At 38.5% G+C, this 22,972-nt stretch overlaps 1 long non-coding RNA gene across 1 annotated transcript in view; it reads right to left on the reverse strand.

The window, feature by feature from the left end:
• Positions 1 to 5,321: 5,321 nt before the first annotated feature.
• The window catches only part of LOC146701656 (uncharacterized), a 44,904-nt gene continuing 27,253 nt past the window's right edge, over positions 5,322 to 22,972 (reverse strand). The window contains exons 2-3 of the long non-coding RNA XR_014922377.1: positions 8,343 to 8,423; positions 5,322 to 5,463 (exon numbers count right to left, since the gene is read on the reverse strand). This is a non-coding gene — a long non-coding RNA (uncharacterized LOC146701656). The remainder of the gene's footprint in view (positions 5,464 to 8,342; positions 8,424 to 22,972) is intronic.

Raw genomic sequence — 22,972 nt, forward strand, 5'->3', positions numbered from 1 at the left:
AGAGAGAGGTATCTCTTCTGTCTGACCTCCACCGTCTGGATGCAAAAGTGTTATGTACTTAATTAACCCCTCCTGGCATTACATGCTTACTTAAACCGCCCAAAATTGTGAAGAAAAACGTCATCCTGGAAACATATTCAGAACCAAGCCAGCCCAGCTAGCGAGATATCAGAGAGCTTACGTACATTTCAACAATTGATTAATTGTCAGCATGCTTCTCAGCATGAAAACACAAGGATTTAATGGAAATGAATTGAGGAGCACATGTATTCAAATTGGTCTAAATTTGTTTGAAGGATGCATCCTTTAAATCAGAACCCCTATTCATTACAGTGACAACATGTAAGAGGTTCCACAGTGTTTCCCGGACATATTTTTTCATTCACGTATGTATTACTGACCCAGTTAAAATGAAAGATGTCACTGCTTTAAACCACTTAAAATAGTAATTGAAAAAAATGACAACTGTCAAACTTGAATGTGCGTATTACGACTGCAAATATGGAAAAGACAGAAGCATTTACAAAAGGCTTTTTAAATTGAAATCCCGAAGAGGCTGCTTGGGTGAAATATTTCAGCTCAGATTTAATTACCTCATATTTTATCAACAAGATACCATGCTGTGTAAAACTAAAAGGAACACAGCCTTACTTCTATACTTCTATCACCTTTAGAGCCACTAAAACACTCACTATTCGACAAGAATTTACTCAAATCTGTGCAAGATTAATAAAACATACACATTCACCAGCTCAAGCTGCTGACTGACAGGGATAAACATCCCAGATGTTTACTTGCAGACAAAGAATGCATCACATTATGCCATAGCCAACAAATGGGATGACCAGTTCAATGCATAAACAATGAATCATGTCCAAGTAGCACAACACTAGGTAATAAACAGCTGGCTGGAATAACACCTGTGCACCTTATTTGATTGCACAATGTCAAAACCACAGCTTAGCTCAAAAATGTAAATATATGTTTGATATTTTGCATCTGAGATAAGTTCATTTTCCAAGACCAGAAAAGGACACAATGACTGACTGACTTATCGTTTATTGGATTTGGCAGTCAGTGAAGGTCTGACGTACAGAGAAAGAAAAATCTATATTTTTCTGCTTATTTCTCAATGCTGGACCAGAACACACTAGGGGAGTTATAATTATGATCCACCAGCAGGCACATTTTTAATACTGGGTTGTCTGCAGCATGAAGACCTCAATTCTACAAATAACACAATAATAGCATATTACAGTATATTTCTTACAAAAAAAGTTAATTAAAAAGTAGTTGTTCCAGTTAATAATGATGCTAAAAATGTTGATGTTCATACTGTTTTTTGTTGTTGTTGTTAATTCCACACTTTACTGTCATAAATGCTTCAGTATAAATGTAAGAAAATCAGTGATCAAACCACTATCTTAGTGTATAGCGGCCACATACAATAAACCACTCTGTCATTTGTCTCATTATTTTAGGGTTGCTTGGTCATGTAAACACCAGATTTGTATGAGCATGTACACCATTTTTATAGCTGTTATCTCTTTATATGCACCCCTCAATCCATTCTGGTCTGTGGAAATCTTATTGGTTACACAGTAGCAACTGAGAAGCAAAGGGAGCCATGCAAATACAGCTGACAGATGGAATAAAAAGTCAGACACTGGCTGTAAAGAAAAACATGGCAGCAGTCTTGAAATTATTCTCATAAGGATGATGTCTTTGTTGTTACCGCATGTTATAAAGTCCAGGTTTACTTTTAGAGGCCCAAATAACTGTGAATGCCACTATAGATATAAAGGCAAGGCAAGTTTATTTGTATAGCACAATTCAACAACAAGGTGATTCAAAGTGCTTTACAGAGACATTAGAAACAAGAACAAATAAAAAGCATGATTTAAAATTGAATAAAACAAGCAAATAAACTAACTAACTAATTAACAAACAAACAAACAAACAACAGTATATAAAATCAAAACAGATAAAATCAGAACAGTAGATAAAATCAGTAGTTAAATGTAAGTTTTGAAATTTAAGCTTAAAGTGTGGATTTGGTGCTTTATTCAAATGCAGCTGAGAACAGGTGAGTCTTCAACCTGGATTTAAATAAACTGAGTGTTTCAGCTGATCTGAGGCTTTCTGGGAGTTTGTTCCAGATATAAGGAGCATAAAAGCTGAATGCAGCTTCTCCGTGTCTGGTTCTGACTCTGGGAACTGATAAAAGACCGGATCCAGATGACCTGAGGGATCTGGAAGGTTCATACTGGGTCAGGAGGTCACTGATGTATTTTGGTCCTAAACCATTCAGAGCTTTATAGGCCAGCATCAGAACTTTAAAGTCTATCCTCTGACGGACAGGCAGCCAGTGTAAGGACCTCAGAGCTGGACTGATGTTGTCCACTTTTTTGGTCTTAGTGAGGACTCGAGCAGCAGAGTTCTGAATGAGCTGTAGTTGTCTGACTGATTTTTTAGGTAGACCTGTAAAGATGCTGTTACAGTAATCAAGCCTGCTAAAGATGAATGCATGGACTAGTTTTTCCAGGTCCTGTTGAGACATCAGATCTTTTATCCTTGATATATTCTTGAGGTGATAGTAAGCTGACTTTGTTATTGTCTTAATGTGTTTTTCTAAGTTTAGGTCTGCATCCATCACTACACCCAAATTTCTCGCCTGGTTTGTGGTTTTTAGATGTATAGATTGAAGTTCTCTGGTGACCTGTAATCGTTTTTCTTTGGCGCCAAAGACTATTACCTCAGTTTTGTTTTTGTTTAGCTGGAGAAAATTGTGGCACAACCAGTCATTGATTTCCTCAATGCATTTACCAAGAGCCTGTACAGGGCCTCGGTCTCCTGGTGACATTGTGATATATATTTGTGTGTCATCTGCATAGCTGTGATAGTTTATTTTGTTGTTGTTTATAATCTGTGCCAGTGGGAGCATGTAGATGTTAAACAGAAGGGGTCCCAAGATGGAACCTTGGGGAACTCCACATGTGATACTTGTCTGCTCAGATGTGAAGTTACCTATTGATACAAAGTATTTCCTGTTTTCTACGTATGTTTTGAACCAGTTTAGTACAGTTCCTGAAAGACCTGTCCAGTTCTCCAGTCGTTTGAGTAATATGTTGTGGTCAACTGTATCAAATGCTGCACTGAGATCCAGTAAAACTAAGACTGACATTTTTCCACTGTCTGTATTCAGACATATGTCATTAAACACTTTGGTCAGAGCGGTTTCAGTGCTGTGGTTCTGTCTAAAACCTGACTGGAAGGCATCGTAGCAATTATTCTGTTTTAAGAAGTAACTGAGCTGTTGAGAAACTGCTTTTTCAATGATCTTACTTAAAAACGGGAGATTTGAGATCGGCCTGTAGTTGTTCATTTGTGTCTTGTCAAGATTGTCCTTTTTCAGTATAGGTTTGATTACAGCAGTTTTTAGTGATTCTGGAAACACACCTGATAATAAAGAAAAGTTGACGATCTGTAACAGGTCTGACTCTAAAGTCTTTGAGACCTTTTTGAAAAAACTTGTTGGCAGGACATCTAAACAGCAGGAGGAGAAGTTCAGTTGACCTAAGATGTCCTCCAGGTCTTTGCTGTTAATAGGTTGAAACTGTTTCATGGTGTTTAAACAGTTTTTTGGTGGACACAGTACATATCCTGGATCTGCTGTTGATGTACCAATTGCTTGTCTAATTTTTTGGATTTTTTCAGTGAAGAATTTGGCAAAGTCATTGCAGGCCATGGTCGAATGAAGTTCAGCTGCCACTGACACAGGAGGGTTTGTTAGCCTGTCAACTGTAGAAAATAAGACCCGAGCATTATGGCTGTTTTTAGTGATGATGTCAGAGAAGTAGGACCTCCTTGCATTCCTCAGTTGTAAATTATAATTGTGAAGTTTCTCTTTATAAATGTCATAATGAACCTGGAGGTTTGTTTTTCTCCATCTGCGCTCAGCTTTCCAACACTCTCTTTTTTCATTTTTCACCAGTGTGGAGTTTCTCCATGGAGACTTTTTCCTTCCAGAGATAACCTTCACCTTAATGGGAGCAATAGTGTCCATTACATTTAACATGTTAGCATTGAAGCTATTGACGAGCTCATTGACTGACCCTCTGGGCAGGTCAGGTGTTAATGGGAAGACCTGGTTAAAAATTGCACTACTGTGTTCAGTTATACACCGTTTTGTGATCACTGTTGTTGATATATTTGTGTGGGCTGAGATTTTACTTTCAAAGAAAACACAGTAATGATCAGACAGGCCCACATCAGACACAGTAACCTTTGAAATGCTCAGGCCTTTGGAGATCAGTAGGTCAAGAGTGTGTCCTCTATTATGTGTGGCCTCTGTTACATGCTGAGTCAGCCCAAAGTTGCCCAGAGTGTTACTCAGGTCTTTAGTCCCTTAAAGTAATCTGCCTATGTTTCTCTCTATTATAAAGCAGAGATGAATGTTTTAAGTGACAAGTAAGACAATTTTCTTTAACAAACAACTTCTTTTTTTCTTAAGTCCTCAGTCACACAGGTCTGGTTACCTACAGGAGAGGTTTCACTTAGGAAAAATGTCTATTCCTCCAACTGGTTTGCAAGTGGTTGCTGGTTATTGGTATTTGATCAGCAGTTCTGGACCAAAAACGTTGTTGCGATTGTTTTGGTCAGTAGCAAGTTACACAGGTCATCTGTAGTTTGCATGGAAGCCATCGACCTAGATGATGACAATCACCAACTGACCAATGGCTGAAACTTTAAAAAGTGTGATCTAAAATTGAAAGGGCATTTGCCTTTGAAGTAAAAGTTGTGCCTCAGGGCTGCAACCAACTTGCTTTTGGTGTAGCACTGTATAGTTTTGTTGCTGATTTCACCAAGCAACTGGCAGCAGTCTCCAGAAATCGAGTTCAGGAGTTTTGTATTTAAATATAAATGTTCTTGGAAAATATTTTAAAAATGTATATTAAAGACATATTTAGCTATTTAATTATCAGCATTCACCTGTTCTGATTGATTGGTGTAAATGGAACTGAAATCATCCAGGTAAACAACACCATATTGGTTTTTTGTGTGACTTAAGAGTCTCAGTAAAACTTTAAAGTTCAACTTTGAAAATATATACAAATTGTTGGAGCCACCATTTAACTTGCCTTATGCCTCAACTTTGCTTTCCACATTTACCATGTTGCTCTGAAAAGGCTTTCTCAGTGATTTGACTCCTAAGACCCACCTCTGAAGAGAATATAGGATGGGGAGAGAGCTACCCGCACAAACCAACAGACAATAAGATTATCCAAAGGCAATTAAACTTGGGGCCTTGTCTTGAGAAGTTCACATCCAACCCCATCCCTTTTCATCCCTACCTTTACTTTCCTTTTCATCCTTACCTTTCCTTCCACTCCTCTGCACCTCATTGTTGTGTGATTAACTCCCAAGCACCAGCGGGTGAGTCTACATTCCCATTACCCAGATCTATGGCGAGGACAAAACATTTGTTAATCACCAATCACTACCAGGAGCAAGGCACTCAAGTCTTTGCCAGCTCTATAATGTGAGTGATGTGCTGCCAGCTTCTTCAAAGACTGTGTTCTGTTTTTGTTAAATCTCCACTCAACACTTCATATGGATATGCTCAAATAAATGTACGCTTCTTGTTACCAAGGTGCTCTACCATCAAAACAACTGAACATGGGTAAAGTTCACTTTATCTCCAGAACATGATTTGTTCTAAGAGCCAAAGGCACACAAAGCTGTTTCCCTTTGAGCCTAGACAGTTGTTCTGCATTTGTTTTCGTCATTTGTATATTTCTGTTTTTAGGAAACAAGTTTGCTGCAACATTTTAATTTCAGTATTTAATTTTTTCCTGCAGTTTCAACAAGCTTATAATTGTAAGTGCCTCTCAAATTATTATGCAGTTTGGCATAATTTGCAACAGCCAATATCGAGTCTATAAAACATGTACAGCATGAGATCTGGCTTCTTTGTAAGAAATATGAGACTGCTGAGTTGTATTATGTTTCACAGAGAGTGTCCTCCCAAGAAAAATAACAAACATGCATTTTAGAAGATTTACAATAAAACATATATTTACAATCAAGTAACAAGCATTTCAAGTGGCGAAAAGTTAAATATAGAATACAATTGTTAGGAGCTACAAATTATACATATGGGGGGTGTCTGAGTGGTTAGAATGATTGAAAATGATTCTAATGCAGGAGAGGGCTGATTTATTTATTTTTTTAATGTAAAAGCCTGTTTTCCCCATTTTCTATAGTGTCAGATAAAATGACAGTAACACACTAGATTTTGACATTCAGTTATGTGGACCTGGGTTGGTATTGCATTATATGGCAGATCTAGACAAATACTTTTGGTATCTTGGTATTGTTTTTTTTTTGGCATCTAGGTTAAGCTGCACTCTCTACAGCAGCGGTCCCCAACCTTTTTTGCGCCACGGACCGGTTTATGCCCGACAATATTTTCACAGACCGGCCTTTAAGGTGTCGTGGATAAATACAACTAAATAAAACTAGTACCGGTATGAAAAAAAGAGAAGATTTATTCATAACACACGTAAAAAGACCCAGGAAAACAGAGTTAACGATAAAAACGATAACATAATAACGCTTAAAACCGATAAAAACCCTGAAAACCATACGTTTCACACCTGAGCCTCAACCCTCAACCAAACGACTCACAGACCGGTACCGGTCCGAGGCCCGGGGGTTGGGGACCGCTGCTCTACAGCTTGACAAATATTTCCTGGACTTAATATTGCAACAGTTTTGTGCAGAAATCTTACTTCCTGCACAAAACCATCATCATGAAAGGGAATATCTGTTACCTGAAATTGTAAAAGGAAAGCTTTTGTGGTTTTTGATCATAAATGTCCTTCTCCGTCTGATAAAACTGAACTTCTATGGTCACTCAAAATGCAAACGGCACTAACTAATGAACTCAACTGGGGCACTGCTGTTTACTAATCAATAATTTTGCTTTGACTTAGATTATACTATATTTTTTTTGTTCAGTGTATGTGAAAATGTTTCAACGCATTTCAAAATGTATTTGTTAATTCCAATAGCAGGGTAATGAGACTTTCTAACTACATCAATTCTGCTTGAGCATTCTTAATTATGATATGTAATGAAAATCATAATTGATGAATTGACTAGTGGCTCAGTAATGAATCACTTTCCATGCACATTTTATGCCAATTTTGTTTTGACTTTGAATAAACCCTAATTATCTACATTAGTGGAAGTCAATGCCTTAATATTTAATAAATCCAGGATAATCCCATAGCAATCAATTTAGATCAAAATCGCTTTCCACCAAAGGTAGAAATGCTCAGCAAACTCATCCACTGTACCCTATAATGATGCCTATTTATATGCAGGAGCTTTGCCAAACTGCAGGATGGGTAATTACTTTATTTACTTCTAATCATGTCAATGAACCATTGTGCAAGGGTTAGATTGGCTGAGCTCATTATTATTATTATTTTTTCTCTTCAGGATCACATTAGGAACTTTAGTCTAACAAAGGCTCAGTTTGAAGAGATTGACCATTGCACAATACCAGAGCACTCCATTAGATGCACGCTTTCAGGGAATCCAATAACTGACTGTGACACAATTATTTAAGTCAATATATATCCGTGTGCTCTTGTACACAAATCCTAATAGTTTCGAACGGATCTGTAAAATCATTCTCATCGAGTCAAGAAGAAAAAATGTAAACGAAAATTAAGTGCACTGTAATAGCAATCTGTGACTGAATTGCAAGAACAATGTCTATTCTTCTATTCATTCATTGCTTTGTCAGTATTTACGTGATTAATGTCCTATTCAATAATCATTAATCTTATTTAACAAAAATATTTGACAAAAATAATATAATGCATTCTCCACTGATTGGTTATTGAAATAAAGGTCTTACCAAGATTACCTATATCAAATTAGATAAGATCGGAATATGACATATAAACACTTATGGTCTTGAATTCACAGCTGAAACTGGTGTGAAGTCCTGGTGCAGCATATATACACGGCTTGACTGGTAATGTCATGGTCCCTCTGTCCTCTCTGTGCTGTTTTCTGTCTTGTCATTTCTGTCTCCTTGCTCTGTGCCTTGCCTGTCCGCTATCCCTGTTTATAAATGTGTGCATGTGTGTACCAGTTTTTGTGTCTTGGCAGAACTCCACATACCTGCTAATCATGACACATCTGTTCCTAATTCCTCGTCAAAGCCCCTTCATAGGGGAGTGGCTAGATGAAACCCAGGCTCTGGTCCTTTTTTTCTTGGTGTTTTTTTTTTTTTTTTAAATATATCTGTGTGGAAAACTTACTTGTATCTTATGTATGTAGATTCCTGTGGAGAGAATCCATCCATGAGATTGGTGAGCAAAGTGGGTTTGGAGAGAGGGTATCTGGGAAGAAACATTCAAGGAGATTCATGAGTACTTGGGAACTGGAATAGTCACTGCAAAGGACTTCAAGATTAACCTTCATTGCACCATTTTAACTGTTACATTTTAAGACAGTCCACACAGGAGTCTTGCTTTTGCCAATCTGAGGCCAATGGGTCAATATTTATATATTTTTTTCTTTATGGGTATACAGACTACTGCTGGTTTAATGTGGAAGAAGTGGTTGACAAAGATGGAATGACAAAAGCAAAACTGCAGCTGAATAATTACAAGAACAAGAAACTACAAATAGATTAAACAAAATTAAATTAAACATATTAGCTGTCGGGATTGCTTCTGCTGCACCATCCACAGTAATACCAACAACTAGTAACGAGCCCTCACAGTCACAAGAGGCTGGTGTTGCTAGCCTCTTGTGGCTGTGCAGAAAGGATAGCAGCTGAACGGTGTAAGACGGAGCAATGTGTAATTAACTGGGTAAGAAATTAGATGGAAGGACATTTAAGAAGCAAGAGATTCAAGTATTGAAATATGGCTACTTTGATCATGAGCCACTGCTACTAGCTAAAGTGTAGCTTTTAATTGTGACATGCCACACTGCAGTGCAAACATGATGTTCTTACTCAACAACATTTGCACCAGCCTAATCAAAGAAATTGAAATAGACACATAATATATTTATGCAATAATGCCACGCACATTTTTGTCTGACAGTCTAGATCTGTATGTGTCCCAGCATGTATATTTAAGATTGGATGCATAGCGAATGCCTAGTTTTTAATGGCTGACTAGGTTTGGAAACTACTGTATGTACTTTGACTGACTTTTCTCTCATTCTACAGCAGGAAATGAAGTGTGTTGTGTGTGTGGTAGCATTCTCATCCAAATGGTAATTGGAAATGTCAAATCCTGCTCAAAAATGTCCAAATGCCAGCAACACATAAGAGGGTTCTTGGGCGACATACAGTTTGTAGCGTTGGTGTATTGCAGGTCCTTGTGTAGTTGTCATGTCAGTGATGGATAACAGATCTACAGTGGGGCAAAAAAGTATTTAGTCAGCCACCGATTGTGCAAGTTCCCCCACCTAAAATGATGACAGAGGTCAGTAATTTGCACCAGAGGTACACTTCAACTGTGAGAGACAGAGTGTGAAAAAAAAATCCATGAATCCACATGGTAGGATTTGTAAAGAATTTATTCGTAAATCAGGGTGGAAAATAAGTATTTGGTCAATAACAAAAATACAACTCAATACTTTGTAACATAACCTTTGTTGGCAATAACAGAGGTCAAACATTTACTATAGGTCTTTACCAGGTTTGCACACACAGTAGCTGGTATTTTGGCCCATTCCTCCATGCAGATCTTCTCGAGAGCAGTGATATTTTGGGGCTGTCGCCGAGCAACACGGACTTTCAACTCCCGCCACAGATTTTCTATGGGGTTGAGGTCTGGAGACTGGCTAGGCCACTCCAGGACTTTCAAATGCTTCTTACGGAGCCACTCCTTTGTTGCCCGGGCGGTGTGTTTTGGATCATTGTCATGTTGGAAGACCCAGCCTCGTTTCATCTTCAAAGTTCTCACTGATGGAAGGAGGTTTTGGCTCAAAATCTCACGATACATGGCCCCATTCATTCTGTCCTTAACACGGATCAGTCGTCCTGTCCCCTTGGCACAAAAACAGCCCCATAGCATGATGTTTCCACCCCCATGCTTCACAGTAGGTATGGTGTTCTTGGGATGCAACTCAGTATTCTTCTTCCGCCAAACACTACAAGTTGCGTTTATACCAAAAAGTTCTACTTTGGTTTCATCTGACCACATGACATTCTCCCAATCCTCTGCTGTATCATCCATGTGCTCTCTGGCAAACTTCAGACGGACCTGGACATGCACTGGCTTCAGCAGCGGAACACGTCTGGCACTGCGGGATTTGATTCCCTGCCGTTGTAGTGTGTTACTGATGGTGACCTTTGTTACTTTGGTCCCAGCTCTCTGCAGGTCATTCACCAGGTCCCCCCGTGTGGTTCTGGGATCTTTGCTCACCGTTCTCATGATCATTTTGACCCCACGGGATGAGATCTTGCGTGGAGCCCCAGATCGAGGGAGATTATCAGTGGTCTTGTATGTCTTCCATTTTCTGATGATTGCTCCCACACAATGGCGTGTCCAGCGGGGTGGCCTGGGGGGGCACAGGCCACCCCCCAAACCAGACTGGCCACCCCAGGTGCCACCCCAAAGGCAAAACAATAAAATTCAATCAAATATCAAATGTCCGATTATGTTTTCACGGTGACGCTCAGATATCCGAGTGTAAGTGAATGCAGCATCGCTTCTGCGCTATGCGCATCACGTTAGCAAAGGTAGGAGAGCCAAGCGCGAAAGATGGCACTGCAGGAAACAATTTTTCGGTGAAAGAAAATGAGGACAGAATAAATGTCCCGGTAAGTAATATCAAGTTTGTTGAGTTTAGTAAACTTCGGTGAAATTAGAATACCAAGGAAAAAAATAACACTTAAAGAATTATTGCAGCTGTGGAATATTTCAGACAGTATGCTACTGAGGGCAGCTAACATAAGAGTTATGCTGTATGGAGCTGCAGATTTGGTTGCAGGTTAACATAGCTGGACTGGCCATCGGGCATACCGGGCATATCCCCAGTGACTTATTTTTTATTTTTTTTGTAATGGCATGAACAATGAGAGGTGGTGGATTGGCCAGATGCAGGTCGATGTGTAGAAATAACTCCGTTGTTTGGTGGTGGCTATGACGGAGCTTCCACAGAGGCAACAGGTGGATGAGGGAAGGGGAGGCAGGAGGAGAGACCCGAAGCAGCCACCAGTCCGAGTGTCAGGTGAACTGAACTTCAGGTAAGAAGTTATGACCTGCAGTCTATCTGGGTCAGATATAAACCAAGTTTAGCTGGAGTTTATTTTCATGTTGCTGACTTTTTACTGTCAGTTGCAATAACTCATACTGCGTTCTAGCCAGTTTGACGGAGTTTTTATACAGCTGGGTGGGTGCTATGATGTTACTGATAGTGAACTTTATTTTATTCATAAGGTTAGTAGAGTTGCCAACGGCTCCTTAAAAAAATGGAATGGTCCCTCATTCAGAGAAAATATTACACGTTTCGTATTGAGCTGAGAAGAGACGCAGTTTGTCCCAGACTTTAGCTAGAATGGAAAAAAGACACAAAGCTGGATTTATTCTGTCTTTATGCTGCACAGCTGCCTCTTCTCTCATTCTCTCCCCCTCCCTCTCCTGTTGCTACTTCAATCATGAAACTGATCAATGATCAGCTGATCGGCTTTTCTCTCTTGTTTATTTATCGCCCACTTTGCGCCAGAAAGAGGAAACCAGCAGATGTTGCGCTAAACAACAGCAGCACGTTTAAGCTTGATCGGCTGTTGTTAGAATGTATTTAATATTAATTTCTAGTATCAGCTGATGTTTGCTGGAGCCACAGCTGTAAAGCTGCTGGTCATGATGTCTGTTTGTATATGTGGTGAGAGGGAAACATGAAGATGAAACCAGGAGATGTCCTTACTGAACCATCAGAGCTGAACAGGTGATGGAGAAACAGGTTTACCTTTTAGGTGACATGAATGAGTTGAAGGGAAGTTATGAACTGTTTCTGAGAGACAAATAACACCAGGATCCTTTTTTATGTAGCAGACAGCTGGTAACTGTGCAGGGGCGGGTCTAGCAAAGTTATGCCAGTGGGCCAGGTAGGGCATTAACAGGGAAAGGTGGGCACAAAGAAATACTTTTCTTTCTTATTCTCATTTAAAATACCTAGTTTTTATTAAATAATTATCTAAATCTTACAACCAAAGTTTTTATCTGACGTAAAATGTATAGAAATCATACATATACCAACAAGACTGTACATCACTGTCACAACAGGGTTTGTTTTCAGTCAAAGTCTTTATGGCTTTACTACCTGGTGGGTCGGTCTGTAGTAAAAATGCCCAATTTTTTTGTCCCAGTCCAGCCCTGCAGGTTAATACTGGCAGTGTCACCATGCCAGCTGACTGTATTTTATCATCAGCCAGTGTTGTTCTTTATCAATATTACCAAAGTTTACGATAAGGCAGCATAGAAAGTATTTACTTGCTTTCAGGTTTCATTCAAATGTTAGTCTTTTCAGTTGTTTCCCCACTTTTTTCCTGTTTCAAAATCAAACACCAGTTTGTGAGAAGATTATCTTCTTTTTTTAACAGGCAGATAAAGTTTTGCATTGGCATTGGCTAATTTGTCAATTGTTTGTTACAAATGTTCGTATTTTAATTTTCAAAAATGTTTTTGCCCAAAACATATGTGCACTATATGTCAGTAAAAATACTATGCAAATATTGTTGTCCTTGAATGCTGAGTAAACACTGACAAAGCACTGATTGTATCTCTTGTACTTTATCAACGCAGTATCTAAAAACTTTGCACCGTAGTGGTTAAAATCTCATTCTAATAAGAGTTAAAAGCGCATTCAGTTATTAGGTTTATAGGATTATTGAATTATGGTTAAGGGTTGGTAGAATTTTTTTTTAAAACATTATCTGCCAATTAAATCTGCCACCCTTCTCCAAATCTGTGCCCCTACCTGGCCCCCCCAACAAAAATTTTCTAGACACGCCACTGCTCCCACAGTTGATTTCTTCACACCAAGCTGCTTGCCTATTGTAGATTCACTCTTCCCAGTCTGGTGCAGGTCTACAATACTTTTCCTGGTGTCCTTCGAAAGCTCTTTGGTCTTGGCCATGGCGGAGTTTGGAGTCTGACTGTTTGAGGCTGTGGACAGGTGTCTTTTATACAGATGATGAGTTCAAACAGGTGCCATTCATACAGGTAACGAGTGGGGGACAGAAAAGCTTCTTGCAGAGGACGTTACAGGTCTGTGAGAGCTAGAGATTTTCCTTGTTTGAGGTGACCAAATACTTATTTTCCACCCTAATTTATGAATAAATTCTTTACAAATCCTACCATGTGAATTCATGGATTTTTTTTTTCACATTCTGTCTCTCACAGTTGAAGTGTACCTCTGGTGCACATTACTGACCTCTGTCATCATTTTAAGTGGGGGAACTTTCACAAACGGTGGCTGACTAAATACTTTTTTGCCCCACTGTATATATTGGAGGTGACAGTACTGCACATACGTAGTTATTATGTGCCATTTATGAGTTACATGTCTCAGAATTCTGACTTCTTTCTGTGTAATTTGCAATGAATATACATTTATTCTCCTTTTTTTTAGTGGCAGAAAAAACCTTCCATCATCAGTCTGTTGTACAATCAACTTACATCCACAATGTATGCAACCATGATTGAATCAGTGAACGAACAAATTAAACCACAGATATAATATATGGACATACTGTAAACATATGCATGCTTGTGCATTGAATTTAATAATTTTCTCTCCTCGTATGACCTGTGTGTGTGAGTGAGATTGATTTTATGTGTGAACCTAACCAAATATTAGTACATCTCATTTCAGACCTTTTTCTTGTAAAATGAAGTGATCAATAAACTATTGGGCACTCTTAATTTGAAAGTTCAGCCACAGCTGACCAGATATTATCAGCCCATCTCCCATTTCCCCACTGGGAAGTTAGTCAAGGTGCTGTTGTGAGACTCATTTCATGGCTGCACATTAACTCGACCGTCCTGGACTGTAGCTGGTGATGGCACTCTTTGATATGCTGTGATGATCTTCCAGTTGAAGGGTCACTCCAACTAGAACCTGAAGCTGGCTAAAAACAGTTTCATGCACAGCTACACTGTTTACTTACTAAGCCTGCAGAGTAGATGACAGAGTACTGTCTCAAACTGCAGTCTAAGATGAGTCTGTCAAAGCGATGGGAAACTCAGTCTAGAGGCAGCTGAAACGTGGTCTGTTGTATATTATCACAAAGTATTCGAAAAATCCTTTATTAGTCTATTCAAGAAAACGTGGGTGGCGGTCGTTTCGCATGCACCCTGTTAAAGCTTTAAGAGTATTATTTTATTAGTTTTCCTTTCTCTGGACATTGGCTTTGGGCCCAGTTGCAGACTCCCTGGCCTTATTTTACACCTGTGTGCACTGTAAACTTCATTTTTCCATGCTATCAGGGTGTCTGATAGCACGGATATAGATAGCATTTGCCTGTCTTAGAATAATCTGCCTTATACTTAATTAATATTATTAATGTATGCTTCTGCAGGAATTGTCAGACAGCCGATTAGGTCCAGATTATGGTTAAACAAAGGCACCAGATTGGCATATATCTGCCGCTGGTACTCGAATGAAAGGAATGCTAACCTGAAACCAATTAAGCTTTTCACCAGTATGACTGTCTTCCCTCTGGGGGTCTTTCCTAATTGCTAAGGCGCCACTCTTTTTTTAATCTCCCTTTTTATCTCTATATTGCAATGCTAGTGTTAATTTGCTGGAAGTGCAGTTGATTAATGAATGACTTTAATCAGGATTTGAAATCACGAGGCGCTCTCCTAGATGCTGGTGATCACTGAAAACCTAAAACCCGTCACTACTATATGCGCATTCTCTTTTACTGAATGATTTTTCTTTGATTAGTAAAAAAAAAAAATCAAGGATAAATCAATGGGAATATTTCTTTCAAGCTGCGACTGTGAAATCCGAGTTTAAAAGACAGAAACGATATATAGCAAGTGATATTAAAACCCAGTGGTGTCATTATTGGAGGGTACCGAGATAAACGGTGTCTCTGATTCTTGAGCGAGTGGAATCCTTGGCTATCAGATACAATAAAAAAAAAAAAAAAAAACGACTGTAGGAAGAGGCAGTTAAGCTTCATGTCATAATCCTTCCGATCTCAAATCCAAAGTGTGATTTTCTTCCTCAGTCTCCCAGAATTTCCTCTCAGAAATTACCATTTACCAATTACACGGTGTCAGGAGTGATTCATATCTCTTTAATGAGAAATGACAGTAGATAGTGGAGAGCCACCTCGGGTTTGATTTCATTCTCAGTGGGATGGGATGATCTGTTGACAGAACTACCCAGCAGACAGAAACAGTGGCAGAGGAAGCCGTCAGCAGTCTTTCAGTCATGTCCTCAATGCAACGAAGAGCAAGAGGCCACTCAAGGCAGGTGGAGGAAAGCTTTCAATCACTTATTCTTAACCTTGACTTTGTGGAACTACTAGAGGGGTGGCCACTGCAATTAACATTGTTAAACCTGTGTCCAAGCATTGCATTCCAAATCATGGTTAAGGTTATACTCTTATCAAGTCATTTTCAGGCCTGATAAGAGCAAAATGTTCCTGTCTGAAATTCTGGGGGTTTCTACAATAAGTGTTAATTTTTTTGCAATAAGAAAACATGGCAAACAGCATTTGGGGTCAAAATGCCGCGATACAAGATTTTAACAAAAGGCAAGTCACTTGTTATGGAAAGTAACAAAACAGGTAAACCAAAATAAATGAACTGACCATGAAAAACCTAGACTGGGAAAGCTAAATACCTAACCAACTGAAAGCCTGGAACACTGGGAATACTTGGAGACATATTGGAAATATCAAGAGAAGATGGAGAAACAAGGAGGGATAAACATATGGACCAACAAAGGACTGAGGAGGACAGAGACAATATATATACACTGAGAGATGACAAGGTAAGTGGAAACCTTGGGGAACACAGCAGGAGCAAATGACATGTTCCTATGGGACGAGACAGGTGAAGCAAATTTGAACACACTAAAAGCAAGATGAGAGACTGTCAAAATAAAACAGGAAGTACAACACTGAGACCAAGACTAGTTTAAATCAGTATTTCTTTTTATGAAGAAAGAGTTTGTAAGTAAACTAATTCAATTTAGATTAACTGAATTTTATTGTGCAAGTTCACATTAAAAATGATAAAAAAGTAACGATGAAAACTGATAAAAACCCAGAAAACCATAAATTTCACAACTCTTGCGGCACAGAACCAAATGACTCACAGACCGGTACCGGTCCGTGGCCTGGTTGTTGGGGACTGCTATCCTACAGTATTTGCAACATCCCATATTAGCAAATACGGGATGTTGTGATTGTTGGGTTTTCTTGCAAATACTGTAGGACAGCGGTCCACTTGGTAATAAGAGGAAGAAAGAACTCCCTTTTAACAGGAAGAGGCCTTCAGCAGAACCAGGCTCAGGGAATGGCAGTCAACCAGTTGGAAAACTAGCAGAGAAGGAGAGTAAGACCAGATTGAAACTGAAAAAATTAATGATAGAAAGTTTAAGTATTCATGGTGAGTGAAAAAAAATGTTCCATAATTTCATGTCTAATACTTTTTTTTCTTTCTGTCTATTTCTCTTTGTTTTGGAAGAGTCGAGCAGGCCGTTCACTAGCCCTCATCTAACACCGAGGCAATTTTAAAATAATTTCAGGCCGAGTCTTGATACAGATATTGGATACTCTTTGACTGAATGCTGTGATATGTTTTTGAACTCCTAGGGTTGGTGTTGATATTGATATTCAGTCCACCAAACTCTACTCTGATAGATCACAGGTCAATGGAAAATAATACTTTTTGGAACCTTGGGGAGGGCAAGAACTGCCATCCAGGAAAATAAAGCTTTAAAGTCGTTGCCAGTAAAATTCTGGTCAAGAGCACAACTTCTTGCGTTCCCGGGAAAATTTTCTGTGTCATTTGACACCTAATCGGCAGGACAACAATCACACAACACCTGATGTCTATGTGTATTGGTGATATTGTTGAGAGAGGCTGGTGAAACAAGCTGTTTAACCCTGATTTATCAGGGTTAACCTGGCTGATTTATCAGTAAATTGACCAACACTAACAAAGTTGTTTCCAGACCCAGTCAGAGGTAAGAGCTGCAGGGGTTATAAATGCAGCCATTCACATCATAAAAAGACTTGGTGCAACAGCAGTCTAAACTGTGCCCCCCTGCAGACCTCCACGTGAACATCTCAGAGGAACGATGTACTTTTTTCCCCTTTGTTTGTGTGCATGTGTGTGAATCAGTGTGTAAATTTAAACCAATTCTGCAGAACTGACTCCTGCCGTGCGGTCTAACCTTGACTCCTGATTGCTACAATCAGTTTTTTTTCTGTGGCTAGACGGACACACAGCTTGCTCACTTATATGAACTTTACTTCTCTTTGATTCCTCTGTTTTTAGAAATACCTAGAAAACAGCCATAAAAGCTGGAGTTGATTATTATTTTTGAAAATTCTCACAAATGTTTTTGCCAAGGGCAAATATAAAAAGAACAGGATTGGTGATGTGCAATAAATCAGTCCTCATATTGCAGGTTCTGTTTGCTTTTTTGGTTTAGTTTTTAAGTTTTGGATTTATAGTCTGAAAATGCCTTTTATATTATATTGGGAAATGTTTTTATTAAAAAATTACATACATTCCAACAAAGTGACAAACTTAAATAAGAAAAATACAGTTAGTCTCCATTTATTTTATTTTCATTAACTTGCTGATTTATCAAAAAGTTATAAAAGTTAAAAGCTAATTAATCAAAGTACAAAGTAACTTCCCCAAATGTTGTTTGTTTTAGAACCAATAACTGAAACTATACAGTTTAGGAAACATTTAGTTTTTGAAGATTTAAGTCTAACTTTACTTTGTGTACAAAGAGGTTCGAAAAGCTGTCCTTATATAATGTTCATATAAGTAACTTCACTGCAAAGCTCATACGTGTATTGAAAAAATGGGGTGGAGGAGGAAGCATAGATAAATGAGACTGTGGCGGTCTCCAGGATGACAGATTTTCTGGGGATCTTGGTGTATTTGCTGGCTGAGAACAGTTTGTGCTGCTAGCCAGGAGTGTGCATCAGCATGGCATTGCTGATTGGTGTCTTAGTAGTGTGAATTCTAGCTGTGGCAACGAGCTATCTAGGCATGATCTCAAATACTGACTACACCAGTTGCACCCGTTGCCATGACAACCATGCAATGAAATGGAGCACTATGCGTTAGTGAAGTGGCTATCTAACATGAGAATTTGACAGTACTTGACCATATGGTTCTTAGTTGCATTGTGTTTGTTGCTTGGAATCATGCTGATTGGTCCAGTAAGGAAACTATGAACTATAAAGAGAACTTTTATTTAGCCTTTCCTTTTAGCAGACTGTTTTGACTGAAATACTTTGTGAAAGCTTATGAAAGCAGTTTATGAAACTAATATACATTCTGTATTTACAAGTACACCAACTAACTTGTCAATTACCTTGCTGTTAATGGATTGCATTGCAGGTGTATGATCCATCTTAAGCTAGTACTGAATTGGACCCCCTTTTCCTTCAGAACTGGCTTAATTCTTTGTGGCATAGATGCAACAACTGGAAACATTCGTCAGAGATTTTGATCCGCATTGAGGCAGAGCCTTCAGTTTTCAGGCGCCTCTTCCAGTTTGGATTCAGGAGAGAGACACTATCTCTACTTTTAAGATTAGGCTTAAAAAAATCATTTTTGCTAAAGCATATATAGGGCTGGATCAGGTGACCCTGAATCCTCCCTTAGTTATACTGCTGGACATTATGAACAATGCTGGGCATCCTCTGCACACGGCCATAAACAATCAGAAGAGTCTGTTCAGTGACAGGTTGCTTCTCCCCAAGACAAGAACTAACAGACTTAAAAACTCCTTTGTCCCACACACCATCAGACTGTTTAACTCCTCTCTGGAGGGGAGAGGGAGGGGAAACAGGAGGACAAAGGAGGGGGGAACAACTAAGCTGTAGTGCCTCTTCACCTCACTGTACAATACCTTGTGCAATACTTTTTGTAAATAGTCAACAGTGCAATAGACTCAATACTTGAAATGTGCAATTCACTTGTATTTTTATTTTTTATTCCTATTTATTCTATTTATCCCCTTTGTATATTTTATTTATATTTGTCTCTGTATTTATATATATATGTCTGTGCTTTTTTTTTTTTGGAAGTCGAATTTCCCAGAGGAACCCACCCGAGGGATTAATAAAGTTCTATCTTATCTTATCTTATCTTATCAATAGGTGTAGGCTGTTGGGGGAGTATTTCTTCTTCAGTCACCTTTCATACCTGTTATTAAATCTGGCTCTCTTCCACAGCCTGTCTTCCTTCTCTCACCCCAACCGGTCGCAGCAGATGGCCCCGCCCCTCCCTGAGCCTGGTAAAAGGGAGTTTTTCCTTCCCACTGTCGCCAAAGTGCTTGCTCATAGGGGGTCATATAATTGTTGAGTTTGCTCTGCATATATAATTGTAGGGTCCACCTTACAACACAAAGCACCTTGAGGCGACTGTTGTTCTGATTTGGTGCTATAGAAATAAAACTGAATAGAATTGAACTGAATTGACATAAAAGCATCACACAGTTGCTGCAGATTGTCAGCTGCATGATACGTCCATGATAAAAATCTAATCCACCACATCCCAAAGGTGCTCTAATGGATTGAGACTGTGGAGCCCATCAGAATAGAGTGAACTCACTGTCATGTTCAAGAAACAACTTTGAGATGATTGGACCATCAGAAGATAGGTTGTCATAAAGGTATGGTTAATTATTTGAGATGAGTTTGATTCATTAAGTTAAGCTCCTGTACATTAAGTTCATGACATACGCTGACAAAAATAGTACAGATAGTACTTAACAATAGCTTAATATGTCTACTTTATGATGGCGTATTTAAAATGCAGTTAAATTAGTGAAATAATAATTTTAATAATTGACTTTTATTTATATTAATTGCTTTCCTCCTCCATAACCAGCCGGTTATGTATCATTACAAATTACGACAGTAAGAAAACATTCAAATTGTTACACATAGCTAATTAAAAGGATTTTGCATGTCATTACTAGACTAGAAATTTAACTGCTTACTCAACCATTGAAAATGTGTCTGTCTGGTTTTGGACGCACAGCAATGTTCAGAGGCAAAGAATATGAATACTAATTTGAACGTACACTATTTTGTAAAGGATTAACATGTGGCCCACTGACTCATCTTGGTGCCCAGGGAGGTTTTGTGACAATCTAAACTTCATAAAGCTCCAAGAGGAAAAATAATCCTGTGCACACTGAAGGGAAAAGGTTTCCAATTTTTAACTGCAAACAGAGTGTCTCACAATGTAAGTTACACATGTAACATTTGGGGACCAGTTAATAGAGCAAATATTTTCTTTGTTATATAAACTCTGACTGACTTGCAACTTGTATTTATCTTTAGTTACATTTCTGAATTTGAATTTAAGTCCTAAATCCTGGAGACAACCGTGTTCCCACGTATGCTAATACTCCCAAGCTGTCAAAGAAATCATGATTTTGTGTCACTTCAGAGCCATTGCATAAAAGTATGCTACACTCCAAAAACATGGAACTACACTTCATTATCATGACACTGCAGACATTTCATTTTCCACTGTGTTTTGCATTTCCAAGGCCACTGTCACAAAACCAACACATTTAAACTATTTTTTTCTTCTGACAACTGCTTGTTGTCACTACTGAAAAAAATGCTCAGTTTTTAGTCACTGTATTTTTAACCATTGCGCTCTTGCTGATCCCAGTTAATTTGAAAAGATACTTATAGTTCATTTTATATTCCTCCACAATTCAAACTGGCTGAAGACTGTTTTGCTACCCTGTAGGAAATTAATTAATTCCGAGTCCCCTGGATACCTGAATACTCGATTTAGATTTACCTTCTGTTTTGTTTGACTTTCTTGGCAATGAATCGGGCTTTATGAAAAAAATCCACCCGCAGATAGTCGTAAACTGTTATCTTCACTCTGTGATGAAGCTTACTCCTTTCCTGTAGCCACTTTGCCTCTGCCTGCCTCGTCTCCTTCCACGTCAATTAGTGACTTCCTTCATTTCCCAGGAGGACTTTTGATAGCCCCCAGTGAAGGGGTATGAACTTGTTGCTTTCAATAAAGGAGGAATGAATGGGCACGTAAATAACTTGAAAATGTAATCATGCAACTGAGAGTTGGGTGTTTACACTAGGTGGAGAGTAATATAGTGATAGAAGAGCGTAATGACAAAGTATCTTCTGGCACCAATTACAAACAGTGGTTTTCTAGGCATAATGATGTCTTTAAACCAATATGTGTTCAAAACATAATAATAAAAATATGTGTAGTGCATGCATAATCTTTCATAGACAAAGTTTACATTTACTGTGCAAATAAAAACACTCGTGATACTCAACAAAACCTTTGGAAGGAAAGCTATTCTTCTTATTATCAAGCTGGCATTTGTTATATCACGTCTGAATTATATTATCCCATAAAAAGTATCTCTAGAAAGCCTAGAAACCTCCTCTTGTGAATTGTACATAAAACCTAAGGTATTTAATTTTAATTTATCCGTTGCACTGAAATGCCTGAATCAGCGTTTTATTCAAGTATGAGGAATTAAGACTAAGCAGAAATGCTTGGTACTTGCTATTCTACTTCAGTTCCAGAAGAGATACAGCTTTGCATAACCCAAATTGTTCCTTCCTCCTGTCTATATATGGAGCTGTGATTACTCTAAGCTGTCAGTTATGCTGTCATTGCAAGGATGACTGACAATTTTGTACTACATCTACCTTAATTTATTTTTGACTGGATCCATTCTTTTAACATATTTCTAATTTAGGTATCCATATGTTGCAAACAATCTGTTGGTACCACCTGTACATAACAGCTGTAAGCAGTTGCCACTGCTTAAGATATCCCTGTCCTGTGCATGCACTATCCATGCAATATTTTATACCGTGATGTTTTTTACCCTCTTTTATTCACGGATGTGTTATTTAGTTTTTTGTTTTTAAGACTTTGATTGCATTACTGCAATTTTAAGTCATTAATGCTTGAATGATTCCAGGCATATGCTTGGTAGATCAGAGTGTAGATCATTCTTGTCTTATCTGTTCATTATGAGCCACCTAACCATTATCTGCATTTGGCTAGGACATTCAGCATGCTGGAAAGCTATCTAGTTTGGTCACGGAAGAAGACTCTATCAGTGTCAGCTTTGCTCAAATGGCTGTTATGGTCCTGATTAAACCGCTAGTTGTTTCCAAGTCAGTGTGATCAACATCTCCCACACAGACAAAACAATTTATGCAGCTATTAAGCGAAACGTAATATAAAAAACTGAATGACCAAAATGCATATGAGCTTGCATCTTTCCTTGGCTTGGTTGTAAACAATGCTACAACTCATGCCAAACAGAAAATCTGACATTTGTCATTTTATTATTACTTCCAGTCTGTTCTTGTAATATGAGGAGGAAGGGTAGGGATTTTGGCAGCTAGTGTATTCTCATGTGTGTATACAAGTATTTTTGTGCTGATTACTCATACGAAATTTCTAAATGAAATTAATATTGCTGTGTTATATTGATCCCAGGACTGTGTACATCTCCTACTACAAATAGTGCTGTTAGTTCTTTCTACTTGATTAATAATTGACATATTGGACAATGTACCCGCAGAGTCACAGGGAAATGACAGGAAACAAAGAGAAAAAAGTGCTTCAAGGCTTGACATAAGCCATCAGGGAAATTTGAAAAAAAAAAAAAAAAGTATACTTCGTGC

Source organism: Copadichromis virginalis, linkage group LG9, assembly GCF_057382275.1.
Source record: "Copadichromis virginalis isolate Kocher_CV1m ecotype Utaka linkage group LG9, C_Virginalis_male_GT1.1, whole genome shotgun sequence".
In the NCBI taxonomy this organism is placed as follows: domain Eukaryota; kingdom Metazoa; phylum Chordata; class Actinopteri; order Cichliformes; family Cichlidae; genus Copadichromis; species Copadichromis virginalis.